This window comes from Marmota flaviventris, chromosome 2 (genome assembly GCF_047511675.1).
Source record: "Marmota flaviventris isolate mMarFla1 chromosome 2, mMarFla1.hap1, whole genome shotgun sequence".
In the NCBI taxonomy this organism is placed as follows: Eukaryota; Metazoa; Chordata; class Mammalia; order Rodentia; family Sciuridae; genus Marmota; species Marmota flaviventris.
In genome coordinates, this window is record NC_092499.1 from 88,186,762 (window position 1) to 88,201,081 (window position 14,320).

At 39.1% G+C, this 14,320-nt stretch overlaps 1 long non-coding RNA gene across 1 annotated transcript in view; it reads right to left on the minus strand.

Annotated features, from left to right (window-relative positions):
* Positions 1 to 479: 479 nt before the first annotated feature.
* The window catches only part of LOC139704556 (uncharacterized), a 65,987-nt gene continuing 52,146 nt past the window's right edge, over positions 480 to 14,320 (minus strand). The window contains exons 2-3 of the long non-coding RNA XR_011706426.1: positions 1,502 to 1,585; positions 480 to 647 (exon numbers count right to left, since the gene is read on the minus strand). This is a non-coding gene — a long non-coding RNA (uncharacterized lncRNA). The remainder of the gene's footprint in view (positions 648 to 1,501; positions 1,586 to 14,320) is intronic.

Below are 14,320 nucleotides of genomic sequence, written 5' to 3' on the forward strand. Positions count from 1 at the left end.
AGAAAAATCTCTGAACTTCATTTTGACCCTTTCACCTACCAACTCAACTGGATCTGCCCAATCTCTGAGGGAACTGTTAAGATCTAACAATTGGTTTGCTACAGACATATTGATAATAAAGTACTGAAATTCTGAGGAACTGTTTTCTCTATCACATGAGTCATGAATTGGGCAAATTCATCTGTTAATGCACTGATTACTCTTCTTGGTCCCTACACAAGTAAGAAAGCTTTATCACATGCCTTCTCAAAGAAAATGCAGGGTTTATATTCACTTTCAACTGATTCAAGACATCAAATTAAAAATTAAAACAAATGCAGTAAATACCATTCAAAGAAATAAGAGATAAAGATAAAATAATGTTACCAGACCCAAGTTCAGTCACACTATAGGCCAATGAAATCAAGAAATAAGATGTTGAGGCATGGAAAATGAGTTTATTTAAAAACTCATCTGTTTGAGAAGATGGAGGTCTATTGTCCAAAGTTCATCTTGCCAGGAAGTTGATTTTAGCAGTGGTTTATGTAGGCAGGTGATGGGTGTGCACAGACAGGTGGCTGCCTTCTCACAGTGGGTAAAGTTTCCAGGTTTGTGGCAAAATAGTGCACATCTTATCTAGTCATAAGATGTTTTTCAGTCCTGCAAATCTAAAGAAAATAGTGATTATTTTTGTTTACTGATCAGTTTGCCTATGTGCAGTTCCTGGTACAGTCTATAATGGACAAAATAGAGGAGGTAACTGTGCAGAGAAGAAAGGAAAGGATCAGGTAAAGTTAAAGATGGAGTCCTTAATGCCTGGCTTCAATTCAACATTGATTCAGAAGACTTTTTCAGTTGTCACCATTTTGGTTTAATAAGATGGACATGTTCACTACTCTGATTTTGTAAATAAGGAATTTGAGAAATAGCAGCAATAATGATGGTAGTAGTTTCTTAGCCCTCTTTAGATTGTGAATTTGGGGCACTACCATTATTTGCCTTCAGCCCTCACCAGGGATTGCCTACTTAGATACCCACCAGAAAGGGGACCTTCCATTAAACTTAACCTGCACCTAAAGACTTACAGACTCTCCATGAACATAAACGTCTGTGATGGAGGCTCCTTCTACTCCCAAGGGAAGCTTTTGAGAGAGAGCCTTGACAAGAACATTCCTCTTTAAGATGATCACCCTAGGAAATGCCTTTTCCATATTCTATTCCTCATCTTGGTTCATCATAATGAACTTGCAGTTCCCTAATTCTTTTCCATGGAAATCACAAGGAAAATTAATTTTCCCTAGATTGATAAACACAAATTAACCCTATCCTGTCCAGCTAGGGTTAGATGACCCTCCTCTACACCGTAGTTCTGTATCATTCATTGACCTAATGCCACATATTATATCACTTGTGACCTGTTGTCATGAGTTCTAAGAAGTTTTCCATTTGTACATACCATGATGATATCACATTATTTATTATTTGTGGATTTAGTTAAAACTTTTATAGCATTTATTCTTACCTTTTTTACATTGCCCCTCCACTTCCAGGCCAGCAATGGTAGGTTGAATCCTTCTTATGTTTCAATTCTCTCAGACTTCCTCTTCTGCTCCCAGACAGAAAAATTCTCTGTTTTTAATGGGCTTGGGTGATTAGTTTGGCCTGCCTGGATAATCTCCCTTTCCTCTTGTAACATAATCTTAGGAGTAAGAACAGGGCCAAAGGTCATGGGAGTCATCTTAAAATTCTGCCTACCATAGCAATAAGTGTGAAACTTTCAGCCAAACTTATCTGTGTTCTTGCATCTCTTTGACAATAAGAAGGGTATGATTTTCTACAAGAGTTGCTTAGAATGGAGAAGTGCAACCTGTGGTCCTGAAGAAGTTAGAAAATCATACATTCACGTGAAATCACTCCTGTGGCCTTCACTTCAGAGGAAGAGTGTGCCACCCAAATGAGCATAGCAGCCATCCCCACTGGGAAAATAATAAAAAGGCAGCACTCATTTTAAAGGGGAAAAGAGATGCCAGTGATTCCACTACAATATTTCACTGCCCCAATAAAGCAAGGTTATGAACGCCATTTGAGCCATCCTGCTGTCAAAGCACAACTTCTGCCATACTGCGCAGCCTAGAGTTTGTAAGCCAAATATGTTGAAGCTGCTTTTCTGATATAATGAGTAAAATTTTAGCTAGTTCCCTGTGCAGGTCCTGTTTCTTGTTACCAAAGTGCACTAACTATAATCACAATAATAATGTTTTAAATGCTTTCTAGTATAATTTAGCTTATGAGTTAACAAAAGGGCTAACAAATCAACTCCGTTCAATTTTACTGGGCTCTTTTACAATATTGTCAGGAAGAAAAAAGGTGGAAAAATCAGACCCAAGAGTTGGTTTTATGAGCTAGACTCACATAGAATACAAAGGCATACAAAACCCAAAGAAGAAAATGGATAGGCACCTCTTAAGCAATTAAATGTCATTTAGAAGAAATTAGTCCCTTTTCAGTAAGCCCCTTGAAAGAATGGACTGCTTGTATCTTAATTTATTTTTTGCCCCCTACAGGCAATGCCTAATTTTAAGGAGATTGAAACATTAGTTATCCTGAATTTATCAAACATATTATACATATTATTAAAACATCACACAGTACCCCATAAATATGTACAATTATTATGTGCTAATCAAAAAAATTTTTAAAACATTTAAGGGGATAGAAATGTTAACTACCTTGATTTGATCATTATACACTGTATACATGTAATAAACTATCACACACTGTTTCTCAAATTTATTTAAAACAATTATTAATAAAAACTTCCATTAGAAACATTTTAACAGTAAAAAATTGAAACACTTTTAAAGTATAAAAAAGATAAGTATTTTTAAAAATTAAAGTCTTTGAAGTTATGTTGAGAAATAACAATTTATAGTGACCTAAAAATTTTGATGTAAATTATAGATGGAAAACAGTTTACTAAAGAGCCTGCACAAAGTGTTCCATCAGGTATTATACATATATTTTAACATTTTGTGTATTAAAATATATAAAGCAATGAGATATGATGTGTGTGTATGTGTGAGGATCTGATTACAGGGTGTTTTTAATATATTGCTTAAGATTTTTCTGAAATTTCCAAATTTTTCTTTCTATGTGATCAAATTTGAAAACAAAAACAAAACAAATGTATCAAACTTAAATTGCAGATTGGAACTTTTGCCAGAACAGGACTGCATCTTTGCCATGGACAGCAAATCATTTCCTTCCTTTCAGTGGCATTCACACCACTACCATGCACTTTTCCCAATGGAGTTGACACAATGGAAAGACCAGTCCTACATTAAGCACTGTCTTAGACAAATGGAACTGAACATCAGTCAGAGCAGCTGCACAACCGGAACTCAAGTAATGGAGCAAGACCTGTGCATGATCTTAAATTAGGTCATTTGCTGATCTGTTGCTATACTTCAAAAATTACACATACTGGAATTTCCTCTCTTGTTCCCCAACCCTATGAAGAATTAAAGAAGGCATCTTTAGCCAATGTCTTTTAAGGGAGGAAAGGAAGAGGATCAATTACTCCAAAGAATTTCAGACTAGATCTTAAAATCCCTTCTCAGAGTGGAAGCTCTTTCCCAAAATTAGCTCCCCCATTGGATTAAGGTTCAAGGTAGAAAGCCACATCCTGAGAATGACAGGCTGTCAGCAAAGGCAAGCATACCTCTAGTATCCAGGAATCCTTACTTTGTCCTCACCTCCTTTATCTTCCCTCAAACTCCTGATTTTGCTTAGATTTTTCTGAAACTCTTAAAACAAATTCCTTTTGAAACAAGTGGGTTCCTGACTCATTGCCTATTTCCTCTGTTTTTCCACTCCAGTGGTAAACAGTGAGCTCTGTTCAAATGCAGACCGCTTGGGAACTGGGAACCTGCGTGCAGACAAAGCTCTTTGTTGCAGGGCAGGTTGCCAAACCCATGCTCTCCTCCACTCACCTCTTGTTCTGTTCTAAGGGCCACTAGACAAAATGCACACATTCTCATGGCTCCTTATCTTTTCAGATCTCAAAGGAATGCTACCCTAAATTCTCATATCAATGCATTTGTGAATAGCCTTTCAGAAGACACTAGAAATAATGACAGTTGGTAACCGAGGTTCCTGACATACAATTTTCCATAAGGACTACCAGGTTTTATTTACAATCATTTTAAAGTCTGTGTCCTAACTCTCTTCCCATGTTATTTAGTCTGTAGATGGTGGTTGTTAGGGAAGAAACTTCTGCCAAGCCGAAGACCCCAGCATGGTGTGGAAAATACAAGAAGCTAACCCAAGCTTTGGGAGCACAGAAAAAGGAGATTAAACCCAGGTGCAGTAATCAGACAAGAGGAGCAGGACAAAGTTTCTAATTCAAAAAAGCAGATAAGATACTAAGAACTGAACCTAAATGATTGAGCAGCCCTCAAGGTGAGAAAGACAGAGAAAGAGCGAATTCTTGAGAAGAGCATACCTCCAGCCCTTCAGTGACATTTAAGAACCACAGGTGGAGCTTTGGGAAACTGGATAGAACCTCTGATGTTGTTGGAATATATGTTCTATTCCCCCATGTGGTAAAGGGTTGGTTCCAAGGTAGTGCTATTGGAGGGTGATAGAACCTTTGGGAGGTAGGGCCTAACAGGAGGTTATTAGGTCACTGTGGGTGTTCCCTGAAGGGGATTGTGGGGCCCCAGACCATTCTGTCTCTTTCCTCTGCTTCCTGGCTCATGCCACAATCTGTTGACACTCTTCACCTTTGCCCTCTGATGCCTTCACCAGAGTCTCAAAGCAAAGGGGCCACCCAATTGTGGACTAGAACTCCTGAATCATGAGCTAAAAACCCTTTTTCTCTTCATAAGTTAATTACCTCAGGTATTTCATTACAGTAACATGAAGCTAGCCAATACAATCTCCCTTCACAAGAATTTCATGATACTTAATGAACATTGCCAGCTTTCTCTATCTAAAAATGGTTAACCAGAAAGTACATTTAGATTGAAGGTAAAGAAAATTGCAGCTTAGGGAGTTTAAATAACTTACCCATAGTCCCAGAACTAGTGGGTCAGCACTAGGATTTAAAAATCCAGTGGTGTGACTAAGAAGCCATGAGATAGTCATTCGTGTTTTACAACAAATTCCCTCCTATTAATATCCAAATACCAAGACCTCAAGTTTCCTCTGCTGACTGACTCTCTCTCTCTCCATCCCTGTGTGTGTGTGTGTGTGCGTGTGTGCCTGTGACTCTTCTCTCTCCCCTCTCTCCCTTTCTCTCTCTCTCCCCTTTTCTCCCCACCCCCACCCTCTGCTCTGTCTCTCTCCCTCACTTATTTTTTCCTTCTTTCAACACAAATCTGACCATGCCAGCCTGCTCAAATTTCTTTGGTGATTTCCCACTGACCTAAGATGAAAACCTCACCCCACATCTGCTCTGTTTTACTTTGACCTCTATCTTGCGGCAGTCTGGCTGGGCACAAATAACCGAGCAGCCACAAAGCCTTGTAGGTTCAAACAGCAACCTTTATTCCCACACTTCCTCTACACACACTTCCCAGGAACACACTCCTCCACCCGGCTCCACGCGCCAATTCTCCCCGAACGAACCCTGAACCCGCAAGAACTCAACAGGAACTCCAAAGTAGCGGGCACCCGAAGCAGCAGGATCTGCCCTAATCCCGGAGCTGCCCTATTCCCAGAGCAGGTCACCTTTCAACCATTCCCTCTGGCAAAATGCCAGGCGTCATTCCGACTAAACTGTGGCTCTCAACACTATCTTACACCTTTTCCCTCACAATCTATGCTCCAAACATGCTTCAAATACATTGAACTTCTTAGATTTTCTAAAACTGTAAGTTATATCCTAGTTTGTACTTTTTCCTCTTCTAGATTTCTCAGACTGGGACAGTCCCTTCTGCTGTTTGCTTACGCAATGCTTAAGCTTTGTGGACTTGGGTCCCCTTCAGGGGGCTGGCAACGGTAATATACTCAGTGTGTATAAGACCCTGGGTTCCAACTCTAGAATAGCAGGGCAGGGCAAGGAAAATGTGACAAAGGACCACCATGTTAAAAAAAATATTAAAAACCATAAAGAGATTTTTTAAAAATGTGGATTATAACTATTGATATTTATTTGTTATTAACTAAAACCAGGAAATTTAAAAAATTTTTATTTTATTTAAAAATAGCACAGGAAACTGACTATAATTCAACATAAGTACCATATTTTATGAAAAAGAACCACCTTTTTCAAAACCAAAGATACCTCAGTGAGGCAAGAGTCACGGATCACTGTTTCATACTTTTGTGAATCTCTCCAACCTTTAGTTTGCTAAAGGACAGACAGATCCTCGAGTCTACTGCTGTGGTATTACATGTCGCACTTCTTCTGTAAACCTTCATGGCACTCTTACAGTGGAATGAGGATGGAAAAGGCAAAGAACTTCTTAGTATGTTTTGTCTTAAAGCCTTTATATTTTGTCTTAAAGTTCAGATTTGCAAGAAGTTCTCCCCTGACCTCAGAGAATAGGTCAGGCTTCTTGTTACATGCTTGTAACATCTTGTACCTCTCTGTCAAAATACTCATCGTGCCTGTAATCTAAAAAATGATTTGAATAAGGATGCCCAAAGTTCAGCATGCAGAGCAGGGACTTGGGATACCTTTGTCCAAAGAAGGAGGAGATAAAAGGAAGAAGGGAAGAGAAGTCATCAGACTTGGGGAAACAGCTTCCTGACCCCTGCTGCCTTCCTTCAGGAGGATGTATACAAGAGGGAACTTTCTACAGCAGCCTGCTGTAATCCTGGGTCCATTTTCATCTAAAAGAGAGTGGGACCCAGAGGCAGGAGTGAGGAGACTGGGGAGGGAGGGACAGTAGAAGATAACAAAGGGAAGTTCCTGTGCTCTCTCCTGTGCAGGCAGTCATTCCACGACATTCACTGAGCAGCTACCATTTGCCAGGCACTCTTCTAGGCACAGGGGATACATCAGTGATGAAATCAGAAAAAATTCTGGCCTCTAGGAGCTCACATGCATATATGAACTCAGCCCCGGTTTCCAACCCTGGTGATAGGTTACCTTGGACTCGTTATTTAATCTCCCTGTGCCTCGTTGTCATCAGCTGTAAATTGCACAAGAGCTTTGCAAGTTTCCTGGTGAGAATCAAATGAAAAAATATAATGTACCTAATAGAGATTGGGCATCCCTTAAGTGTTTAAATGGCAATTTTTTTTTGGTGGGACTCCCTATTCCAAATCGATTCCTCCATGTATAAAGTGTATTCTGTGTAGAATACACCAGAATCCAACCACTCACAGGGCATCATTTGGGTAGTTGGAGGGGAGGCCTGCTTGGAGTCTTCATAGGATCAAGCATGCTACAATACCACTTCTTCTATAAAGAAACCACAACTCTGACTTCCTGTATTCCTCATAAGGCACTTAAATATTTTTACATTGTTCTATAATACTGGAGAATAAAACTACATAAGGCAGAACATGGGGAGCTTCAAAGCAGGCTCTCCCAGGGACTGAGTCTTAACATAATGCCAAGAGAATAAGTTCATTCTGAAGAAGATTCTCAGAAGTGACTATTTCCAACTTGAGCATCTACTCACTTGAATTTATTGGGTATCTTAGGGTTCCTGGGTTTCCAACCCCACCTTTGGATGGTGTTTTGCTTGACCTTCCTGAGAAACAGCAATATACCTTTGAAGTAGGATTTCCAGGAGAGAGGAAAAAAATGGATTTGGATCTTTGATGTTTTTATTTCTCTTACCATCTACTTTTTGTGAGGTCTCCACCACTAAAACCACACCAGAGAAGTAGTAGGTAGAGGAAGGAAGAAAAGTGGATAGTATTATCAGCTGATGTTACTATGTGTCACCAGTCTGGTAAAAACATTTGGGAATTAGTACTCAAATATGAATAAAGTTTGGGAATTACTTGTGTGGATTTAATTTGTCAGACTACCCACATTGTTCCTTAGCAGGAAATATTCATGAGTCAACTATCCAGAACCATGCCTATTCTTCAAGTGAGGTGGGTTTAAAGGGAGATTTGATGCTGTGGCAAACCTGCCTGCCTCAGACCCTTCTTCAACTGAGCAGGATGGGATTTGAAATGACTGAAATACATATGGCTTAAAAGCGTGTCAAAGAGACCTGAAAGATCCCACATGGAAGTGAAATTCATCATTGGTGAGCACTATGACAGGAGACCCCAGAGGACTGAGCTGAACCGCAAGGAATTTGCAGTGCCTTGTGGCTAACTCCATGGACTAGTTTGATCTTGAAGTCATCATCTTGGATAATCCTCTCAAATCTGTTCCTGTACTTAAGAGCCACTCAGCACATGACTGAGCTCCCTCTTGGGTTCCTGTATGTCGACATTCAGAGCTGAATTTCAACAAACATAGACATCACATCAAATCATCCAACAGACGTCCCTTTTCAAGTAAGTTGGAGCAGAACCAACTATATGGAGAAGCCATAAACAAAGAAACAGGCAACCCGAGGATTTTCAGTGGATTGGCTTAGCTCTCTGTATAGAAAACTCTGTCTCTTGGGTGGAACAGGAGGTTTACAGTGTCTGAACATAAGCAAGTTGACTGGAAGATACAGGGAGCACTTTGGAATCTAAACTGTCCATCATCTCAATGAAGTGTTCTTTGATTTCACAGCTCTACGAAACAACAAGTTACAATAACAGGGATAAAAGGATTTAGGAAAAAAAAAGCCCAGTAACCAGCCCTGCATCTATCTGTGACCCACCCACTCATTGTGTTGGAACAGGGAAAGCTGGATTTCTGGATCCTGTCTCTGATTTCCTTCTTCACTGGCATCAAGGATTGTACTGCAGGAAAACCAATATCTGACCGAGCTTCCAATGCTAAATAAGAGCATTCCATGTTCATTCCAGGCCACCAAGAGGTTCGGGGTCACTGAGTCAGACTATGAATTTGAACATTTGATGACTTTTGCAGGTGACTGGGTGAACAAAGGAAAACCCAGGAGATACATAAAAGGCAGAAAGTAGGGTTTCTCACTTAAATTACTTAACATGCTTCATTTTGATAGTTCTGAATAGAAAAGAATTGCAGGTTCTTCTGCAGGGTGAAATGAAGCTACTGAGTTCAGTTTTTTAAACCACAGTAGAGTAGGAAACATGCTTACTAATAGTTACAAGGCACTTCTAGCAACTAAGCAAAAAAGCAAAACTTATTGGCAGAATATTTTTTGATGTTGTTTTTGTTGTGCATATAGGAAGGCAATTAATACTCTTTGGAAAATTGAATTATGAATTCAGCGTTACCTACTTTTACGTTAATTTTTAGTCTTGGCGCAGCCCAGAATTTATTGAAAATTTCCTACATGGTGTGCAGAGTAAAGTCAAATCTCTGGCTTCAAAGAGTCTCTAGCATGATTTGAACAGTTTAGTGACAGGTGCATATGTTGTAATTAGCAGAGTGCTTAGCTCAAGTCAAGGATTTAAGCAAGAGTGTACAGAGATAATTCACTTCTTGCCTGGCTGTGACACCTTAGCTCACTTGCAATTCAAGGGAGAATTAGGAAGGATCAGTCATATTTGGCATTCTTATACTTGGTAGCACTGTCCATGCACTACCTCAGTACTTTTCCGTTTCTTGGAACCAGCAAAAGCCACAAATGGAATCCACAAATTGGATTCATAAGTGGCTAATGGGTAGCAGAACTTTATTAGGAAAAGAAAGATGGGGCAAGGAACGGGAAGCAAAGTATCTATAACATCTTACATGTCCAATCCCTGTGTTAAGCACTTTTTGTATATGTAGCCATGCAAAGTCCAAGTGCATGTTAAGAAGTGGCTGTCACATTCAACTCTCTACTTCTATGAGTTCCAGTTTTATTTTGATTCCATATATGAGTGTCTGCCTGTGCCTAGCTTATTTTCCTCCACCTAGTATCTTCTAGGTTCATCTATGCTGTAGCAAAGTATAGGATTTCCTGTTTTATTAATGATAATTGGCATTCCATTGTGTGTATATAACACTTCTTTTTAATCTATTCGTGCTTTAATGGTAGCCCATATCTTGGCTATCATGAAATAGTGCTGCAAGTAACATGGGGGACATCTCTTCAAAACTTAATTTCCAGGATAAATACACAGAAGTGGCTGTGTGGGGACAAGGGTGAAGTGAATGTAGAGACATTGGTCAACGGGTAGGGTAGAAAATTTTAATTAAATAGGAAGAATAAGTTCTGGTGTTCTGTTCCATAGCTTTGTGACTATAGTTAATAATAATGTATTATATATTTCAAAATAACTAGAAATGAAAATTTTAAATGTTCTCACCACAGAGAAATGATAAATATCTTAAGTGATAGATATGCTCATCAGCCTAACTGGATTTTCAGTGCATGAATGCATGAAAACATCACATTGTATCCTACAAATACCAATTATTCATCAATAAAATATATCAAAAATCTTAAAAACAAAGTACTCAAAGTACAGATAAGCCAAGACAGTTCATGATTTTCCTAAAGTGGGAACTGAGACACCAGAAGTAGCAGCAAATTTCTTTCTAACATGCTCCATCCTTTTCCCAGCTAAGGCCACTCATCTTCTCCTACCCTACTCAATTCAAGACCCCACCACCCTTCATCAGTTCTCAAATCAAGGAAAAATCATGCAACGAATAATATCTGATCTAGGACCTTTGTAGAATTTTAAGTTAAAGAAAATATAACTTGGATATAAAACCTCTAAATGATTTTTTTCTTGAATAAACATCCCTAATTGACCTTCACGTATCAATAGTATGTACTAAATTATGTCCCTCATATTTATGTGTTGAGCTCCTAGCCCCTCAAAACAAAATGCAATCCAAAATGACAGGTGACTTTCTAAGAACAGGATAGAGACTCACTGCGTAGACAGCCATCTGGGAGCCAGAAAGAGGACCCTCACCAGAACGTCACATGCTAACACACTGATCTCAGACTTCCAGCCTCAAGACTGGAGAAAATACATGGCTGTTGTTTAAGCCACACTGTCCATGGTATTGTTTTAATGTCAACTCAAGCAAACTAATACACCACATAATGTACAGATCCCTCTAGGAAAATGGTTAGAGCCATTTTACTAGAGGAGAATATGAAATTTGAAGAGGCTATTAGGGCCTGTGGTGAATAAAGTTGGTTATTCCAAGGATTTAAATGCAAAATCCCAATTCATAACTCCAGCCACTGCGGTATACAATACATTTTCCCACAGGAATGTGATAGCCTCCCTTCCAACAGGTTCAGAGAATAAAGATTGAGGGTGCAATAATCCTTATACTGGACAAGGGCATGACCTCTGTGGTTGGGGGTGGAGCACCACCTGCTGCTGACAAACTGACTAATCCTGTCCATTCCTCTCCTTGGGAATAGCCACAGATGTTTCCACAACAGGTGCATTTGGTTCCCCCATGTAGTTTCCCCAGACTCACTGTGTGCGTGTTCTCATTGAGTCACCTTTTCTACTTAGAGAATTGAGTCAACTGCCCGATAAGTTAATTTTGGGGGTGTGGTGGGTGGGAATGATGCCATTCAATTGCTTCTGGGGTAGTTTGGCAAGGAGTGGGGAGATAGGAAAATTACCAAATGCTGGAGACATTGTGTTTCTCAAACCTTTTATAATTGTTGAATTCTTTCATTATTTTTTGTGTAGTTCTTGAGTAATTGAATCAGGAAAGAATATGTGTGTTATGGTCCATGAACAATAAACCAGTGGACTGAGGTTTGAAAGTGAGGCACCATGGTGCTCATGAATGTGCCACTGGAACTCCAGTCTGACTGCCAATCTCAGATTAAGAGCTTGCCCTCCTACCCCCATTGCACTCTGCCATGAATTTTTAGAATCTGAGTTTTTTCAGGAATCTAGTAGAAAGCACTGGCAATACTTAAAGCCTATGATTTTCATTTCTGATATAGAAATGACTTGTGTTTAATCAGGAAATTTGGATAGCTTTGTCTTTCAGTCATCACACCAAAAGAATATAACTTCCCAAATACCATGAATTAAAAATGTGCCATGTGTCCAGAACCATTTTCACAAGAAAGTAACATAGGTAACCCCAGCTACTGGTAAGACTCCAAGGAACCCCAGACCACGAGGCAGTGCATTCAAAGAGAACCAGTCTACCCAGTGTAAGTAAAGGCAGTTGAAATTGTTATTTGTTTCACAGAACTGTAGATCCTTAATGCAGAAAAAAGTATCTTGAAATAAATTTCCAATTATCATATTTCTGTTTTGGATTATCCATTGTTTTGCCCATATACCCTAGAATCTCACCTTTGACAAATGTTGTAAATGTGATTTGTAAATAATGTTTTAAGACAAGAGTCACCTGTGCAACTGTTTTTGCCTAGGTATACACAGAAGTTTCTATTCAAGAGCACCCACCTCCTTTCTTAAAGAAATAGAATTGATTTTCAGATTCTCCTCTAGAAAATAAGTTGCCACTTACTTTTTATGAGCTTGCTGAAAGTAGTATCCCAGGTGTTTGTCAGTTAAATAAATGTGCTAGATCTTTAACCAGAAAGAAAAGATGTTAAAATGGAAAAATCATATGTGTCTGTCACAGGTGAGATGCCAGGTACAGCCCACCAGGACAGGTGATTCCTAACACAGTGGCTCCTACTAGTATATGGGAGGTATAGAGAGGCTGGTCTTGGAGTTCTGAAGGATTTATCACTCTCAAAAACCACCTTTTTGTTTGTATGAATGCTGTCTGCCTCTTCCACCATTTGACTGTAAACTTGAACGTAAGGACAGAGTCTGTCTTTTCACCTCTCTGTTTACAGCTCTCAGAACAATAAGTGGAACAGAGAAGATTCTCTGGAACTGTTTTGAGTGACTAAGAGAAGGCATAAATGCATAAATGTTGCTTAAATTATCCTCTTCCCCTTTCCTCCACAATGGCCTATGTGGACAATTGCTGGGGTCTCCACCTTAAGGGCAAGCAACTGAGCCAAGTTATAAAATCAAAATGGACATGGAGAAAAAATAAAATAGGATGACGCACACCTTCCAAAAAATAATATTCAAGATACACACACACACACACACACATACACACACATTCTTTAATATCTTCTTTCAAAGATATGAAATTAGTCAATGTCCCTGATTAAAAAGTAAATTTATTGACCATTCTGGGAATGCAAAATTTCTAATGCCGTGTGTGTGTGTGTGTGTGTGTGTGTGTGTGTGTAGGTAAAAGTGTTGTGGAAAATCATTAATTCAGCTCTTAGAGATGCCTGATATGACAAAAGTATAAGAAAATTATATAAACAAATTCTTTTTTGCTATTTGTTATAGTACTGGAGGTAGAATCCAGGGCCTTATTTGTGGTAGGCAAATGCTTGATCACTGAGCTTCACCCCCAATACTTTTTATTTTTACTATTATTTTATTTTAAGATAGGGTCTCACTACATGACCTAGGCTGACCTCAAACTCAAACTTGTGATCCTCCTAATTCAGCTTCCTGAGTAGCTGAGATTGCAGGTCTGTACCATCATGACCATCTAAAAAGTAGATTCTGCCAATAGAAAATTAATTATGATCAATAAGAAACAAAGAAGTCCCTATCAGCTAGAAATTATATGCTGAATATTTTATGTTTGATAATGTATTAGTCTGCTAAGGCTGCCATAACAAAATATCACAAACCAGTGACTTAAATAACAAAAATTTATTTTTGCACAGTCCTGGGTATTAGAAGTTCAAGATCAAGGTGCAAGAAAATTTGTTATCACTTCCTGGCTAACAGACAGATCCTTCTTGCTATGTCCTCACATGACCTTTTCTCTGCATGCAGAGAGGCAGAGGAGTGAGTGAGCTCTATTGTCTCCTCCCTTTCTTATAAGGACACCAGTCCTGTTGGACTGAGGTTTACACTTATGACCTCATTTAATCTTAATGTCCTCCTCTAAATACAGTTACAAAGGAGGTAGAGTAAGGCTTCAACATATGAACGAAAAGGTACCCCATGTAGTGCATAACAGCTAATACAGGGGAGAATGCGAATAAGACACTGTTTTTTAATTTTTTTTCAAGGATAAAATCTAAGGGTGGGTTGGGGGATAGAAACCCACATGTGTCCATGCATAAGTGCAACACCCACCCTGATAGAAACACTAGGAGAGAAGGGGAAACCAGCTGGCCTGAGACCAGTTGGCCAAAGGGAAAGCTAATGGGTCTGATTTGCAATTACCGAAAAAGACTTTGTGAAGAAAATATTAGATAATCACACAAATATAAGATTTCTTAATATTTTCCTTCTGAGGCAG